The following is a 14,584-nucleotide window of genomic DNA, read 5'->3' on the forward strand; positions in this document are numbered from 1 at the left end:
GCTACGGTACTGCCAACCGAGTGGTTTGATGTGCTCAAAGATACGACGTTGCTGCTAACAAGATCACCACTAACTCAAATATGTAAACTGAAATTTTCAGCAATACACCGCAACACAGATCCTTCAACTTCTTTTCACTTCTCTTTTTTTAAAACTAATCTTTCCTTTTTTATCTATATTTTTAATAGCACTGACAGCAGTAACGAACGAAACAACTCAGATTATATATAAACGGTGGTGACTAGCAACTTGATGAACACAAGACACAATGTAACAGTACCGCGAAATGGTTATAGGTATTTTTGTGTGGTCTTGGACTATAGGACGTGAATAAACACAAATATATGAAGTAGATTAATCAAGGATAACGATGTGGATGACGGCAAGACCTACCGTGTCAATCCGAAGCTCTGATACCAGATGATAGGTACTAAACTATTTCAGTATGGGGGTTGGCCCGATCTTCACGACAGTAGGTCACGATCAAGGTAACTTGCAGCAAGGCAGCGGGGATAAAAGGATAACTGGCTGAAAAACAGCAGAATAACTAGCTTTATACCTAACCAAGGTTGGATGCGACCAAGCGACGGGGAGAGAGACACCGAAACCACGAAAACTTCGACTCGATCTCCGAACGACCGTAGAACCACAACCGGAGCTAATCCACACAAGGCGGGGCAGCCGTACTGGAACCCGCAGAGCACGAACTAGTGGATTCCAGAGGAATCTCTTCACAAGTCCAGAAAGAACAAGGAAGAACAAGGGTTTAAGTAAGCACTCGGCAGCTCGGCTGCAATATCACTGGGATTATCAAATTATCAAAAAGTCCTTTTCTAGTAGCCTTGAGGTGATATTTATACTACGAGAAGTCTCTTAAGATAGATGTGAACTGAAGAAACCACGTTGGGGAGGTGGAAGATCAACTGGCTAGAGCTTTTATGAGGTGGCCTTCAGTTCCTGCGCGTCTTCTGGGCTTCTGTGCAGTCTTCATTATTTTGGTCATAACTCCTTCAGTTTTGCACGGGATCTTTAGCTTCATGCAGACTGTTGAGCTTCGGAGCAGTCTTCACTAAAACTGGTTGGACGCCACACTGGATTGACTCGAACGTAGCTCTTCTCTCTGATCCATCCTTGATGTATCCTTGTCTTCCTTCTCGGAGAACCTGAGTAATAACAACATGCACGACTTAGGTAGCTCGAAATTACCATCAATGTTTAATTGAAATTCACAAAGTAGCGCGTGCACCTCTTGTTGTATCTTTTTGGCGTGGCTACAAGTGATTGGTCCAGTAGGGACTTGGAGTGTTGTATCAGCCAGTGAGGTGGTCGGAGAGGTCACCGAGGTCGGTGAAGTGGTCGGAGAGGTCGCCGAGGTGGTCGGAGAGCTCGCCGAGGTGGTCGGAGAGGTTGGTGAAGTAGTCGGAGAGGTCGCTGAGGTGGTCAAAGAGATCGTCGAGGTGGTCGAAGAGCTCGCCGAGGTGGTCGACGCTGGCGTGGTCGTGGTCAACGCTGGTGTGGTCACATCAGTAGGGGAAGAGTATATCCTTTTTGTGGCGTTGGTTCACTAAGAAGTTCATGATGTTACTCTCTGACTCAGACTTCCAATTAGGCTTTGGAGTAACTAGGTCTTTGAATACTATATGGGGATCAACAAAACCAATTTCATTGCAGCCTTTCTTTCTGCGCTCTATCATTGTAAATCTGCATATATATAGTACTTGTTAGGATAATTTATATGCATATACACACATATGATGAGTTTAATAATAGATCGAAAGCATTATTACTTACAGGCAATAGTAGCTAATGATAACTTTGTCCAAAGAGGTTAGGTGGCATAGTTGATGAAATTCTGCAAAGTCAACATACATAACATCATCGCCATGGAACCAATGTTCGTCTCTAATTCTGACACCAACGCAGAAGTATCCACCGGTAGACGCCTGCATGTACCACTTGCATCCCCAGATCACCTAAGGCTTGAGGGTTGTATAGACTCTGGCCTAGTACAAATTTTTTCTTCCAAATATCAACCTTCGCCGCACTCTCAATGTTTCTATCACCAAACATCTGGTAAAGGTCAAGACCAGTCTCTTCAATAAATTCACCAAGGTGATCCAAATCGACATCCGAAGGTATGTTTGCCTGATGCATTAATCCTAAATTCGAACCATATTCATTACCAACAACTAGCGGGGGGACTGATTGGTGCGATTGTTGTCCGAGTTGTACAACTCCTTTCCCTACCCGCTTCTTTTTCTGTGCCGCCTCAATTGACTTGGTGAGAGTGCGGTCATAGTCCGTTAACGTTGGTTTGGACGGCTTACGAGATTCTCGCTATTGTTGCTGGTAAGAAGCCACCTTTTTCTTAGAATATCTGGAGCTACGAAGAAGTATGGTTTCTCTGGGTTTCTCCTTACTTCTTGATCCTTTTTAAGTTTGTCATAGAATCTGGACATATCTTTTTATATGCATCAGTTACTTCTTCCTTCTCTTCAGATATTATTTTGGGAATAGCCCTTGGTTTCACGGTGGCTTTCTTTGCTGGCGGGGGCTGGTTCTTCGTTTGCGGGGCTGGCCTCTTGCTAGTACTTGGCTTCTTGGTAGGCGGGGGCAGGGGAGGCATTGGAGACCTCCTTGGAGGTGGTGGCAGCGGCATTGGAGACCTCCTTGGAGGTGGCGGCTGCAGCGTTGGAGACCTCCTTGGAGATGGTGTGGATGCAGCCTCGCCTTCCAACACATTGTCATCGTATAGAGCACTATGATGATCTGGTGATTGAACAATTGGACTTAGGTTGGGGGAGGATCTGCTACAAAAAAAAGGAATGACATATTATTATGAGCAGATTTATAATTATTTAAGCCAATATAAATTAATGATGTAGTGTTTTCATTCGCACCTATGGTGAGGTAGATCAGGAGGAGGTGGAGGCGACATCCCGGGAATGATGATGTAGCGCTTGCGCCATAGAATGAATGTCTTCTCTGCTTCTCCTAGAGTCTTCTCGCCATCACCTCTAGGAATGTCAAGAGGCAAATCACTAAAACCTTTTTCAGCTTTATCTACCGAGATGGTAGCATATCCTTCTTGGATTATATTCCCATGAATCCTTGGTGTCTTGGTTCGGTCGATAGGATTAACAAGACCGATAGCCACCTTGATTGTGGAATTCCCCTTTGGAATGTGTAGCTCACATGATGTACAAGGTTCAGTGACGTCATCCACAGGGAAGCGCGGTCCTGTGTCCCCTTGATTTGGTATCTCCGTGGAAGCGCAGCTGCTTTTCAACTGAGCAGGGGGGCTAATGTTGATTCCTGGCTCTGATGCCTGCTTGCTTGCACTCACTGCTATTTGCACTTGCCTTCTGATTTCCTCCTGCATTCTCGCTTCAAGGTTTTTTTTCCCGCTCCTGTGCTTCACGCACCGCTTCCTCCAACCTCTAGAGCCGTTGTGCCTCTTCTTCCTTCTTTCTCTGGCGGCTTCTGTAGGAAGGTCTGTCCTGAGGGAATCCATGCTCCCACGAGACACTTCCTTTGCCTCTAGTTCAGCCACCATGTTCAATAGTCCCGATGGCGTATGTCAGTTCATCCTTCTCTCTGTTGGGCCTGAACACACCACTAGCAGTAGCTCTCTGAGCATAAAACAATCTTTCTGCTGCTTCTTGCAGTCTTGCACCATAAACGCACTTCCCTGTCTCCTGGTCCAATGTTCCCCCATGAGCGAAAAACCAATTCTTTGCACGCTCTCCCCACTCGAGTGATTCTGGTGTGATACCCTTGGCAAGAAGGTCTGCTTCCATTTTGTTCCACTTCTTAATGGCAGTCGGGTAGCCACCTGATCCCAAGTTATGGTGGTATGTCTTCTGTTGGGCATTACGTTGGTTCTTTATCACTCGACTCACACCCTCTTCCGGCGTCTTGTACTGTACAAACTCATCCCAATAGGGCCTCTGCTTTGAGATCGGGTCTGGGATAGTGAAATCTGGTGCTATGTTCTTCTTGACATATGTCGTGTATAGGTGTTTCTTCCAAGTCTAAAACTGGGTGGCCATCTTCTTCATTGCCCAATCCCTAACTCGCTCCTTCAATTCATCACCATCTATTATATCATCATAACCATCTGTTTGGAGCATGAAATGTTCCAAGACATCATTCCAAATTAACGTCTTGTCACGATCGGAGACAAAACTGATATGAGGAGCATTGGTCTTCTTCTTCCATTCGTGAGTACTGATCGGGAGCCGGTCCCTTACAAGGTAACCACAGTGGTGCACGAATTTTGTTTTATTTGCCCCCCCCCCCCCCCCCCCCCGTTGAACTCCGAGATGATGAAGCGGCCCTCCAATGGCTTTTTGGGACCTCGAACATTTTTACTCTTTGTTGTAGTTGTTGATGTCGATCCAGAGGGCTACAAAACATAAACATTATTTTTAATGTCATGAGCACACATAAGACATATGATAATATATAGAGCTAATAATAAAAAATATATACTTGGCCAATATCTTGTTGCTCATTTTGTTCAAGAGCTAAGTACTGACTCCCGTCATCTGCATCCTCTTGCACGTTATTTTTAGCACCATCATCGTCGGCAACTTGAGTGCCAGTGTTGATCAAATTCATCATCAACTCCTCCTCATCCATGTTTCTTGGGTCGACCATCTAGCTTCAAAAAATAAAACCAATATATAGTACGTCAAATCTTTGCTTACATGCGTAAAATCTACGAACAATATGTATTATTAAATCTTGCCCCTCGGTCACGGACGCAATTCGCCACACTAGGGCGAACTGCGTCGGTACTAGGGCGAATTAGGGCTATACATAAGCGGCCGAGGGCGAATTGCGTCGGTGACTAGGGCGAACCACGTCGGTGACATCAACAACGCGGTTCGCCCTAGTTACCGACGCAATTCGCCCTAGTGTGATTGTTTAGCGTTAACGATAACGATAATACGAATGTTGATCGACTAGGCCGTGAGAGAGGGCGGTGTGACGAGAGTGGCGGTGCTCTGCTCCGCCGTATATATGTTTGTACACATGGGTGAACGAGGGCGGCGGTGCTCCGCTGTATAAACCCTAAACCCTAGGGCAAACGAGGGCGGCAGTGCTCCGCCGTATAAACCCTAAACCCTAGGGCGAACGAGGGTGGTGGTGCTTCGCCGTATAAACCCTAAACCCTAGGGCGAACGAGGGTGGTGGTGCTCCACCGTATAAACCCTAAACCCTAGGGCGAACGAGGGTGGCGGTGCTCCGCCGTATAAACCCTAAACCCTAGGGCGAACGAGGGCGGCGGTGCTCCGCCGTATACATAGAAACGCATGGGCGAACGAGGGTGGCGGTGCTCCACGACGTATATATACATGCATATGAATACAAATGATGAAAACATATGGATCGCGATCGAGGACAAGGACGTATGGCAAGACGAGCGGCGTGGTCTCGACGTCGGCGTAGAGTGGGCCGGGGCGGTGGTCGGCGCAGCAGAGCGGGCCGAGCCGTGTTGGCACGGTGGCGACCGGCGTCGGGGGCACGCACACTGCGGTCTCTGCTGACGACGACGACGTGAGGCGGGCCGGGCCGGGGGCGGTGCTCGGCGCGAACTAGCAGCTCCAATAGTTCTATATTAGAATGGAATACATGAGATTAGCGCACATTTTTCATGTGGACATCCTTTCATACATGTGAACAAAAAATTTATATGTGAAGAAGTCAATCAAAAAACATTCTTAATTTAGCATTCTCCATATACAGTGCACCGAGTACTTGACTTGTCAATAAGCATTCTTTTGTTCAGTGTGAACTCAAGCATAGATATCCAAAACTCATATGAAGCACAGCACTGTCTCAAGAAGCAACATTTCTTACACTGTAGGTCCAAAATTAGAGCAAGACCTAGTTTTATCTGAAACACAAATGGATAGGCATTAAAAATGACTAAAACACCGTAAACCGGTGCTCCGTCTCCAACATCACACATTGGTCAATTTGGCTTCCATTGGTCCATGTTTGCGGTTGTACTTGATAATATAGAAATAGTTTGATAGATTGAAGGTGTAAACTTATTATTAATAGGTTCATCATGGGAAATAATAGTTTCATAATATGTACAGTCCTTTTTTAGACCAAATGCCACAATCTCAAAATATAATGTGAGATAGTCAAAGTTTAAATTTTGTCAACCAGGCCAAAATACAATTTTATATCTGTGATCAAAAGGAGTATATTATATATCATGCATGCATGTCCACATGTTTTTTTTCTTTTTGCAAAACACAGTACAAACGTCAATATATAGCATTGCAAACTCTACTTTGAAAAGCAATTCAATTGCCTTGATTTACTATTTGAGAACATTTTATGAACAACCGTCAAAGTAAAATGCATAATAAGATGACATGAAAATAGGCATACAATTTTGGGATGGCCGGTCCAGTCAAGGTATAATGCATAATAAAACGCCACAAAATGGCCAGGCAATTTCTCAATTACATGTTTTGCAAAAAAATAAAAAAAAATTGCACAACATCACCGTCAATCCTCTATTCGTTTTCCTCTGCTCTCCTTCAGCTCACACGCCACCGCGCGTTGGCCATCCCCCCATTCGATCCCGGCCGTGAAACTCCATAGCCACGAGCAAGCCATGGCACCATGCCATCATCCTCGCCATGGCCATGCGGCCCCGCCATGTCCATACTGCGACTGGCCGCTGAATGGCGAAACCCTAGGCACTAGGAGAGAGAAAGCCGAGAGAACTCACCTCACGAATGCAGAGGCAGATCGACGGGGTCATGGCGGTAGCGGCGCGGCGAACACGCGCGCGAGGACGTTGGGCGCGCGCGTGTAACATCCTAATAGGCCAAAGCGGGCCCAATCCAATTCCAGTATGGGCCGGTGTCACTGTAGCAGGGGAATGACGGCCGCTGTAGCACCCAGACGGGGCTACTGTTCACAGGTTACTGTTCACTCAAAATGGGCCGACCGATTTCGCTGGTACTGTTCACGGGTATTGTAGCGCCGTGAAAAACACTATGCAACCATGTTTAGTACCATACTGGAAACTGAGGAATTGCCGGATCGACTTAAATACCAGGGCCAGGGACGCGTAGTAACCTTTGGTTAACCGTTTTGAATGAAGCGAGGACGAAAGTTCAAGCGGGTTGCTACGCGGGTGGGACCACTCCTCAAAAGAGTGGGCCTGGGCCATGTATGTCGGGACTGGACGTTACATTCGGTAGCAGAGCCGACTCTCGAGGTTTCACGGGCACGTGGGGACAACTGCGCGGGTATGTTGTGTGCATGTGCGTGGACCCGTCGTGGACACGGCATGGCATACACATGCGCCGGCACGGGGCCACACAAACGTGTTGAAGAGAGGCGGACCCTAGGGTAAATGTCTCGAAAGGGTAAGCTGATCTGGCATTCCACGGGGACGTCGAATCCTTAGGGGGGTGATTGTAACATCCTAATAGGCCAAAGTGGGCCCAATCCAATTTCAGTATGCGGCGGCGTCACTGTAGCAGGGGAATGATCGTCGCTGCACCACCCAGACTCTGGGCTACTGTTCACCGGTCACTGTTCACTCGAAAAATGGGCCGGGCGATTTCGCTGTACTGTTCACGGGTTACTGTAGCGCCGAGAAAAACGCTGTGCAACCACGTTTAGTACCAGGAAACTGAGGAATCGCCGGATCGACTTAAATACCAGGGCCAGGGACGCGTAGTAACCTTCGATTAACCATTTTGAACGAAGCGAGGACGAAAGTTCAAGCGGGTTGCTACGCGGGTGGGACCACTCCTCGAAAGAGTGGGCCTGGGCCATGTATGTCGGGACTGGACGTTACAGCGCGAGGCGGTGGCGACGACCGGCGTCGGGCGGGGTGGCGGCGGCGTCCTCGGTGTGGCAGGCCGGGTGGCGTGGGCGCAGCAGGGGAGAGGAATCGGCGATGGCATGCGCGGCGGCGAAGATCGACAACGCAAGGAAGAAGATGGGGCGACGAGGGGTTTGGGCACTAGCATATATATGCCACACCCCTTTACTCCCGGTGCCAGCCCCCCACCGGGAGTAAAGGTCCTTTACTCCGGGTGCGTGTTACCAACCGGGAGTAAAGGTATACCTTTACTCCCGGTTGGTAACACGCACCGGGAGCAAAGGTTTACCTTTGCTCCCGGTTGGTAATACGCACCGGGAGTAAAGGTTTTTTTGGCGGGCCACGAAACTGCAGCCCACCTTTACTCCCGGGTGGGAAGCCCACCCGGGAGTAAAGGTGGGCTGCAGTTTCGTTACCCGCCTATTTTGAGCAAATTTTTTTAATAGAAATGCAATAGTCTTGTTAAATACATAGTAAATTAAATAAAAGGCATAAAATTATTTTGTTAAAAATATGGATTTTCTTTTTCTTTATTGCACATAGGAAAAATCTATAACCTAACTTTTTTTATTTTTTGTTATAATTATAAAACATAATGTAACTAATATTTATTATTTTATTAATGCAAAAATGTAGTGTTTAATTAAAATTATTAAAACTATTGGTTTTGGATAGGAAATTTGTTTTCACATCATTTTAATGTTAATATTTTAATTTTTCATCACTCAATATCCTAATTTAACTTTTCGAGAGAGAAAACCCACTAAATCAAACATTGATTTAATTTGAAACACGACATAATAAACATCTGAATTTACAATTATTACATAATATCTCAAACACACACTACATTAAATCACTATATCATTAAGTAGGCACAGCAGTGAACTTCTTCTTTACGTATGTCCCTTGGTTATGATCACGTCGTAACCATGGAGTGTCCTCATCATTTACCAAGATGCTAGGGTCTTTGTTCACTTTGAAGGGCGGAATTCGGTCATCCCTTTCATAATCTTCTGACATGTCCGACTTGTCCTCAATTCCCACGATGACTCTTTTCCCTAAAAGAACTATGTGGCGCTTTGGCTCTTTGGTTGAGTCATTATCGTTTTTCCCTCTTTTTGGTTTGGTAGACATATCATTGACATAGAACACCTGATTCACATCCTTGGCAAGGACGAATGGTTCGTCTTTGTACCCAATATTACTAAGGTCTACTGTTGTCATTCCATACTCGTTGTCTACTGTTACCCCGCCTCCGGTCACCTTGACCCATTGGCACTTGAATAATGGGATCTTCAAAGTAGGTGCATATTCTAGTTCCCATATTTCATCTATGCGGCCATAATATGTCTGCTTATTCCCATTCGGGTCTGTGGCATCTATGTGGACACCACTGTTTTGGTTGGTACTCCTTTTATCTTGGGCTACTGTGTAGAATATGTTCCTATTTATCTCGTACCCTTTGTATGTGACGATATGCCATGATGGTTGCATAGCCAATAAATACAGTTGCTCATGGATGCTCTCATCACCTTGACATTTTTTTCGCAACCAACCGCCGAAAGTTTCCATGTGCTTACGCGTAATCCAAGCTTTAGTCTTCCCTGGAAACTCGGATCGTAAGAGATCCTTGTGTGTCTCAATATACGGATCTACCAAAGAGGAGTTCTGTAGAACTGTGCAGTGCGCTTTATTGAAATAATCATCCTCCGTACCAATATATGTTTTCCTCCCTAGTGTCCCCTTTCCGCTTAGTCTCCCCTCATGTCTTGATTCAGGAACACCAATCGAGTCAAGGTCGGGAATAAAGTCAACACAGAACTCAATGACCTCTTCTGTTCCATAGCCCTTGGCGATGCTTCCTTCTGGGCGAGCACGGTTGTGAACATATTTCTTCAGGACTCCCATGAATCTCTCTAAGGGGAACATGTTGTGTAGGAACATAGGACCGAGAATGAAAATCTCCTTGACTAGGTGAACTAGGAGGTGTGTCATGATATCAAAGAAGGAAGGAGGGAACACCAACTCAAAGCTGACGAGACATTGAACCACATCATTCTGTAGTTTAGCTAGATCAGTTGGATCAATTGCCTTCTGAGAAATTCCATTGAGGAATGCACATAGCTTCACGGTGGCTAGACGTACATTTAGAGGTAGAATTCCTCTTAATGCAACTAGAAGTAATTACGTCATGAGAACGTGACAGTCATGGGACTTTAAGTTACAGAATTTCTTCTCTGGCACATTTATAATACCCTTTATATTCGAGGAGAATCCATATGGTACCTTGATGTTGTTTAAGCATTCAAACATGATTTCCTTCTCCTCTTTGCTTAGAGTGTAGCTAGCAGGACGTAAGTAATGGCGTCCATCATCTGTCTTCTCTGGATGCAGGTTGTCTCTTTCTCTCAAACAACGCAGGTCCTGTCGTGCTTCAAATGTGTCCTTAGGCTTTCCATACACACCCATGAAGCCTAGCAGGTTCACACAAAGATTCTTCGTCAGGTGCATCACGTCGATCGAGCTGCGGACCTCTAGGACTTGCCAATAGGGTAGGTCCCAAAATATGGACTTCTTCCACATGGGTGCGTGACCGTTAGCGTCGTTCGGAACAGGTTGGCTGCCATGTCCTTTTCCAAAGACGACTTTCACATCATTGACCATATCGAGTACATCCTCACTGGTTCGGTTGCGAGGCTTGGTCAGGTGGTCTGCCTTCCCTTTAAAATGCTTGCCTTTCTTACGGGGTGATTTGCAGGAAGAAATCGACGATGGCCAAGGTACACGACCTTTCGACATTTTTTCAAGAATACACCTCTAATATCACCGAAGCAGTGTGTGCATGCATTATATCCCTTGTTTGACTGTCCTGAAAGATTACTTAGAGCAGGCCAATCATTGATTGTTACGAACAACAATGCTCGCAGATCAAAGTGTTCCTGTTTGTACTCATCCCACACACGTACACCTTCTTTATTCCACAAAATGAGAAGTTCGTCAATAAGTGGTCTCAGGTACACATCGATGTCATTGCCAGGTTGCTTCAGGCCTTAGATGAGCACAGGCATCATAATGAACTTCCGCTTCATGCATAACCAAGGAGGAAGGTTGTAGATACTTAGAGTAATAGGCCAAGTGCTATGACTACTGTTCTGCTCTCCAAAAGGATTGATACCATCTGTACTTAAAGCAAACCTTAAGTTTCTTGCGTTGTTTGCAAACTCCAGGAATTCTCTGTCGATTGCTCTCCACTGGGACCCATCAGCAGGGTGTCTCAACATATTGTCTACCTTACGGTCTTCTTTGTGCCATCGCAACAATTTTGCATGTTCTTTGTTTCTGGACAGACGTTTTAAGCGTGGTATTATAGAAGCATACCACATAACCTTGGCAGGGATTTTCTTCCATGGACGTTCACCCTCAACATCACCAGGGTCATCTCGCCTAATCTTATACCACGATGCATGGCATACCGGGCATGCATCCAATTTCTCGTACTCTTTGCCACGGTAGAGGATGCAGTCATTAGGACATGCATGTATCTTCTCGATTTCTAGCCCCATAGGACAGACAACTTGTTTTGCTTCGTAGGTAGTGGCGAGCAATTCATTGTCCTTCGGAAGCATCTTCTTTTGGATTTTTAGTAACTCTCCAAATCCCTTGTCAGATACACCATTCTTTGCCTTCTATTGCAGCAATTCTAGTGTGGTTCCCAACTTTTTCTGCCCTACATCACAAGTTGGGTACAGCAATTTCTTGTGATCTTCTAGCATCCGCTCGAACTTGATCTTCTCCTTTTCACTTTTACATTCTCTTTGTGTGTCACGAATGACCTGACAAAGATCATCAGCAGGCTCATCTTCTGCGGCTACCTCTTCTTCAGCTTCTCCCATTGCAGTATCATTGAAGCACTCACCATCGGGAATAATATCATTGTTGTTCCATTGTTCTTCTTCACCTTCTTCCATTACAACGCCGGTTTCTCCGTGCTTTGTCCAACAAATATAGTTTGGCATGAAACCCGACTTGAACAAGAGTGAATGAAGAGTCCTTGAGCAAGGATATTCCACCGTATTCTTACATATGGCACATGGGCAGCACATGAAACCGTCGCGTTTGTTTGCCTCGACCGCACGTAACAAAGAATGCACGCCGTCAATGAACTCTTGGGAGCAGCGATCAGCATTGTACATCCAATGCCAGCTCATCTGCATTACATGACATAAATACCATATTAAAACCTAGATCATAATTAATTATTTATACAACATGCGTGCCACCACAAAAGGTACAAATTTATGAAAGCATCGCTACAATGTAGACAATCCCAACTACCACTAAAAGAACTAAAGCTAAAATACATTTTAGGAGCACAAGGATTTCGCGACCAATCTCAACTAAAACAGACAGATCCCCTGATTATGCAACATCTTTGGGCTTCTTTGGCTGGATCACTGCCTCATTAGCCGCCGTATCTGCCTGTTGTGCAAGATATTTTTGCATGAGTTCAACATACTCTTCCTCCCAGTAGAAGCCTGAACATCGTCCACTGCCATCCCACTGAAATTAAAACAAAAAATTAGAACTTTAATCACAACCATCATGAAAATAGGTATAAACTAACCATAATCATAAAATACGATAAAATAACTCACATTGCGATCCAGACACTTGTAGAAGATACGACCCTTGTTGGGACCCTCCTTCTTCACTTGGTACTCCATCACAATCTTCATCTCATCACGACACTTGCCGCATGGAATGAGAGGGAGGCCCGGCCTAAGTCGCTTTGGAAACCCATGAGAGGCCGAGGACCCGGAAGCAGTTGCCATCTACTCTCTATACTCATTTTTTAATACACTATAAATTTCTCATTTTATAAACAAATAAAATTAAGAAACTATAAAATTATCTATATCTCTAAACAATGAAGTGTGCTATGCATGCTATAAATAAAAAGTGAATACTAATTTTAAATACTTACTTTAACCTTTCTTCATCCAAATATGCAAACTATAAGTTATTTTGAGCTCAAATTGTTTACAAATAAAAAAAACACCATAAAAACAATATATATATATAGTGAACAATATGAGATAAGCCAATGATGAAAAATGAGAGTATGAGATTGGTAACCTTTACAACTGAAGAATCGACGGAGGAATCGAAGAAATCGACGGAGGAATCGAAGAATGGATGGAGGAACAATGGAGGGAGGAAGCAAGAACACTAGTGCAGTGAGCTTCAAAATGTGCTGAGCTCGGGCTTGGGGAGGAAGAAGGAGACGGCCGGGATATAAAGGGGGGCCTTTAGTCCCGGTTGGTGGCTCCAACCGGGACTAAAGGTAACTTTCCAACCCCCGGCGCAGCCACGGCCCGGGAGTAGACCTTTACTCCCGGTTGGAGCCACCAACCGGGAGTAAAAGTCTACCTTTAGTCCCGGTTGGTGGTTCCAACCGGGACTAAAGGTCCCTGCCACCTCTGTCTGCCGCAGTAGCCATTGGGTAGGGACCTTTAGTCCCGGTTGGAGCCACCAACCGGGACTAAAGGTATCTCTAGTCCCGGGCGCAAAAAATGCCGGGACTAGAGCCTATTTTGGCCGAGGATCAAAGGTCTGTTCTCTACTAGTGAGACCCTCGCTTCTAATGTTGATCTCATGGGATATTCTAGTTTTTGTGTATGTCTAGTTACTAATGGTGCTAAGGATGGTATATTAGTGCACTCCGAGTGGTATCACGCTTCAAAGGTCCATCTTTTATACCTTAGCATCATTTGGTAGACATTGTCTCCTATATTTCCTATCTAAGCATATGTGCAAGCTACAATCCAAACTCTTAGCACATATGTAGGGGGAGCAATTGCTATCATATGGAATTCATGAAACTTGTCTATATCATTTTACACATGATAAATATGCTTAGGCAAGCAACATGGATTCAATTAGATTTTAATTCATATCTTTGTATAAGAGTTGTCATCAATTACCAAAAAGGGGAAGATTGAAAAGTTTGGTTTTGGTGAATTAATGAAACCCTAAGTGCTAACCTAGTTTATCAAAGTGATTATTAGATAGGTGGTATATTCCAAGTGGTGAAACAAATGAAGATCATGACATGATGATGGTAATGCCATGGTGATGATCAAGTGCTTGGACTTTAAAAAGAAGAAAGAGAAAAACAAAAAGCTTAAGGCAAAGGTGAAAATTGATAGGAGTTTTCGGTTTAGTGATTGAGACACTTAGCGAGTGTGATCACATTTAGGATCGATAGCTGTACTATCAAGAGGAGTGAAACTCGTATCGAAATGTAGTTATCATAGTGCCACTAGATGCTCTAACTCATTGCATATGCATTTAGGATCTAGTGGAAAGCTAACACCCTTAAAAATATTTGTGAAAATATGCTAGCATACGTGCATAAGGTGACACACTTGGTGGTTGGCACACTTGAGCAAGGGTGGAGAAGTTAGTGAAGTAAAGAGGTGTTTGTCACTGTGAAACAGTGACCGGACGCTGGTCATGTGGTGACCGGACTCGGCGGAGCAGCGTACGGTCAATTATAAAATCAGTGGTGTGCTCGGGCTACTCTCGGCCTGAGACCAGACGTAGGCGACCGGACTCTGTCTGAACACTATTCATTGTCTGGTCCTACTGATGTGGCAGCGTACAGAGAAGAGGGTGCGTGATCGGACGCTGGGTGAGTCCGATCGGGCA

This window comes from Miscanthus floridulus, chromosome 10, assembly GCF_019320115.1.
Source record: "Miscanthus floridulus cultivar M001 chromosome 10, ASM1932011v1, whole genome shotgun sequence".
In the NCBI taxonomy this organism is placed as follows: domain Eukaryota; kingdom Viridiplantae; phylum Streptophyta; class Magnoliopsida; order Poales; family Poaceae; genus Miscanthus; species Miscanthus floridulus.